Source organism: Chiloscyllium plagiosum, unplaced genomic scaffold, assembly GCF_037043375.1.
Source record: "Chiloscyllium plagiosum isolate Xiang-an unplaced genomic scaffold, Cpla_swu_hap1 HiC_scaffold_38, whole genome shotgun sequence".
Lineage (NCBI taxonomy): Eukaryota > Metazoa > Chordata > Chondrichthyes > Orectolobiformes > Hemiscylliidae > Chiloscyllium > Chiloscyllium plagiosum.
In genome coordinates this window covers 69,517,008-69,521,653 of record NW_028270176.1, presented here as the reverse complement: position 1 = coordinate 69,521,653, position 4,646 = coordinate 69,517,008, and the positions used below count along the sequence as shown (strand labels likewise).

The 4,646-nt window shown below is 41.4% G+C and overlaps 1 non-coding gene across 1 annotated transcript; it reads right to left on the bottom strand.

Annotated features, from left to right (window-relative positions):
• Window positions 1-1,759: 1,759 nt before the first annotated feature.
• trnas-uga (transfer RNA serine (anticodon UGA)) lies at window positions 1,760-1,841 on the bottom strand. The gene has a single exon. It is a non-coding gene; the product is annotated as a tRNA-Ser (tRNA).
• Between the last annotated feature and the right edge of the window lie 2,805 nt (window positions 1,842-4,646).

Sequence of the window (4,646 nt, the reverse complement as noted above, 5' to 3'; positions counted from 1 at the left end):
TGAGCTTTGTTCCGTTCTCCACTGATGTTGATAGTAGTAATCCGGCATATTCGAGTAGGACTTGATGCACTTGCGGGTGGTGTATTCGCGGCATTTTGGCTTCTTTTTTCATTTCCGGTCTACTATTTCGAGTTCATTGTGCAGACTTCTGAAGAAGACTTTTTGGATTCGAAACAGTAACTGTGTTTTCTATCGAAAGACAGACGTAGCTTTATTCCTGTTCTCTAATAAATTGATCTTCATCTGATCTTTGCAAGTGAAATAGGGTGCATTACTATTGCTCGGTTTTAGTTTCAAAATCAAGAGAAACATGAAGGAGAGAATATCAAAGAACACAAAGTTCTGAGTTGTTAAGATAATTTTTGCAGCAATGGTGGACATGAAGGTCAAATCAAGATAACGGTTCAAGAACATTTAGTCTGTGGAAGTGGTATGTGACTTTAGTTACAAATATATGTTTCCGTTCTTCCAGTACATCTTTTTGACTCCCAGAAAATATTGATTGTTTTCTGTATTCACTTTGTTTCGCGACATCTGTCTTCTAGTCGACCAGGGACAACTTGAATTTGCGTCTGCATTGGATAAGATTTCGCTCTTTCTTTCGAGAAGCAAACCTGTGCATTATGTAACACTTATCATGCTGATGGCAAAGTAGTTCAAAATGAATTACGGTTTATGGATCATGAGCAAGAATGAAGTGATCCACTTGCGAACAGATGTCACCACGCCCTATTCCTACATCGGGCCTGAACGGTCCATTGGCAGAGTCTGCAGACAGGAAATGTCTAAGTGACTAGTCCTTTGTTCAGTTTGATTTGATACCAATGGTAGTGCTGTTTTGGTGCAGAAATGTGTCAACATCTCTGACGTTAGAGTCAAAATTTAAGTCACATATACTCCATGGAGTGTCTTCGCACATCGGAACATGCTGACATGGAAACATCTAACTCTGACAGCAAAGGTTTTTTCATTAAACTGGGAGTATGTTTAACTAAGCAATTCAGACAGCCAGGATGAATAATTGGCATTTGGTTCTTCAAGCTGAGCTCTCCACACCAACTGCTTCAACGAAGCCCGTGGATAAGTTCCCCATCGATTATTTTGGTCAATTTTAGCCTCAACAACAACCTATTGTTCTGAACAATGCTACACCACAAGCAGAGGGCTAAGTCTGATTTTCATCGTTAATTTTCAATTTCAGTTCTTAATGCAGAGTTTCTTACGAATGTGGACAGCAGAAGACCGTTAACATTCCATTTCTAATATTTCCAGAAAATTCTACTCCGCTGATATCGCCTTGCCTTTTCACATCGCAGGCCAGGAACCTGGATCAGTCGAGTTCCTTTCCACACATGGAGTTGCTTTTTTCTAATTCATTGACTGCTGTTATAATAGATTATTGGCCTTGAGAGTCAGCTGTAAATTAGGTTGAACTTTCTCAGCTTGACTTTCAACTGATCCTAAAAAAAAATTCATCACCTGCAGGTAAGTGTATTGCATTGCTTCTTGTTTTGCTGAATTCCACACCCCGAACATCCAAATTTCACGATAGTTCGACAAATGTGTTGAAACTGATTCGTTTTGGAAGTTGGTGGCTTTTTGTGTCTCGACATATAATTTATTCAATTAGATGACTGGGTCCGTCTTGAAATTACTTCGGATTCTTCACAGTTGAAAATTTACTTTCGATTGAATGCAAAGCTCAAGCTCCACGAAATCCAAATCCTGCAAAGGAATTAATGACTTTTAAAAGATTCAACGCTGGGAACAGGATTCGAACCTGCGCAGGAAGACCCCATTGGATTTCAAATCCAACGCCTTAACCTCTCGGCCATCACAGCTGCAGCAAAGATGCCAATTTTCACAATAAAACAACTGAATTCATTTGTTGGAAGAACAAATTGTCAAGACCCAAAATTTCGCCAAATCCTTTGCAGAGACCCAGACGAACGTTACCTTAGCAGATTGACAGGCTTTCACCGCAAACTAGATTCTGACACAGCTGAAGTTGTGGGAATGATTCTTCGTCGAATTATAGAGTCACGGATGTACACCACGAAGAGAGGATCATTGTCTCACTGCGTCCGATCGATTTTGACTCAATTGCTCATCATCTGGTGCCAAATTAGATATGCTGTTGTGTTTTAATATTCATCGAAATATGGTATTAGAAAAATTGATGCTAAGTCCATAAACACTAGTTACATTCGTAAAAAAAAATCGGAATTAGAAAGAATGCAGAACCAATTTACAGAAATGGATCCAGCAACTAATCTGTAAGTTCTGACATCAGGTAATGAACTTGTGAGCACAAGAGAGGAAGATTAACCGAAGATTTGGAACTTGAAATCGTCTTGACGGAATTATTTGCAAAGTTTTTGCGGTTGTTCTCGAGTCATCAAGTCGTTGAACAATACAACACGGAAAGTGGCCCTTCTTTCCAACTTGACCATGGTGGACAGATATCCTAAATTAATAGGTCCGATTTCCCAACATTTGGCTCACATCCCTCGAAACCTTGTTACTCATATATCCATCCAGATGCCATTCAATGTTACAGTTGCATCAGACTCCACCAATTTCTCTGGCATCTCATTCTGGACACGTCTGAAAAAGTTGCCCCTGACATCCCTGTTAAATCCTTACCCACTAATTTAAAACCGATGTTTTCTAAATTTTGACTTCCTCACCTGCCGGAAAACACCATGACGAGTCAACCTATCCATGTCCCTCATGATCTAATAAATAGCAATGATTTGACTTTATCATACTTGTCATGAGGGAAATGTGTGGAGATTATTTGTCGAAGGTATGAAGTCGAAAGTCTTATGTACAGATTTTTAGAAATGCATCTTGGAGAAGTTTTTAATAAGTCATTGAAGTCTAGTAGCAGTTGTAGAAGTCTGTTGTGAAAGCTGCAGAAGGATTTCAGGGCACGAGAACGAAGCATTATTTCCAATGTATGGTGGCTCAGTTCGACCGCACTTGGACTACAGTATGAGGAATTATAATCCTCAATTTAGGAAAGATACTAATGCCATATGAGGAATACCACGAATGGTGATTAGCCTTGATATCATGGATGAACGTTAGTCCTCTGAATTGAAATTGGGCAAATCCCGCCTTTTCTTAACAGTTTCAAAACAAGAGAGGTAATCTCATTGAGAGTTGCAAAATATTTGAAGAGATAAACAAGGTGGTGCAATTAAATTTTGTTCCCTCATTGGTGAATCTAGAAGCAGGAGAGGACAATATTAAAATGAAGCATTGTGATTTATGACCAGGATGAAAACTATTGATTTTTGTCTTAGCCTTGAGAAGTCTCACTATTCAGCACTACAGTGAGCCTTGGATATTTGGTCTTTGAATGCATCACTATCGGCCTGACCAGCCGACACTTACTGCATCACTATAGACCTGACCCCTCACACTTACTGACTTAATATCAGCGTGAACCCCTCAAACTTACTGCATCATTATCCATCTGGCGCCCTCACATTTACTGCGCCACTTTCACTTCGAGACGCTCATTTTGACTGCGTCACTATCAGCCTGACTGCCAAGCACTTACTTTGTCACTATCAGTCATGCCCTTACACTTCCTATGTTACTATCACCCTGACTCCTTACACTTACTGTGTCACTATCAGCCTGACTCCATCACACTTATTATGTAAGTATCAGACTGACGCCTCCCACTTACCGTGTCACTGCAACACTGCCTCCTCAAACTTACTATTTCACTATCACCTTGACCCTCTCACATTTACTGCGTCACAATCACACTGACCACCTCACAACTACTGCTTCACTATGAGCTTCAACACTCACACTTACAGCGTCACTACCTGCCTGACTCACTCACACTTATCACCTTACAATCAGCATTACTCTCTCAAATTTATTTCATCATTATTAGGCTGAGGCACTCACACTGACAGCGTCACTAACAACCTGACCCCCTCATGCTTTCTGCGTTGGTATCTCTCTGATTCCCTCAGAATTACTGCGTCACAATCACTCTGACCCCCTCATACTTAATGCGTCACTATCCCTCTGGCACCCTCATACTTCCTGCATCACTCACACCCTGACGCATGCGCATCTACTGCATCCCTATCAGCGAAACCCCACTCACTAACGGCGTCACTCTCTCTCTAACCTGCTCACACTTGATGCGTCACCATCACCTTGACACTCTCTCACTTAGTGCATCAATATCAGCCTGACCCCCTCACGCTTACTGCATCACTACCAGCCTGATCCCTTCAAATGTACTGTGTCACTATCAGACTGACCCACTCATACTTACAGCATCACCATCACTTTGACCCCCCAAACTTAGTGCGTCCAGATCACCCTGAACCTTTCACTCTTCTTGCGTCACCTTCAGCCACACCCTGCACACTATCACTCTGACCTCCTCATACTTGATGCATCACTATAACTCTCTCCCACTCACACCGTGTATATCACTATCACCCTGACAACTCATACTCACTGCACCACTATTATCCTGACTCCATCACAATTAGTATCTCATTATCAGCCTGACCCCTTACACTTACTGTGTCACTATCAAACTGTCCCCTCACATTTCCTGTGTCACTCTCAATCTGACACCTTCAAAGTGTCTGCGTCACTGT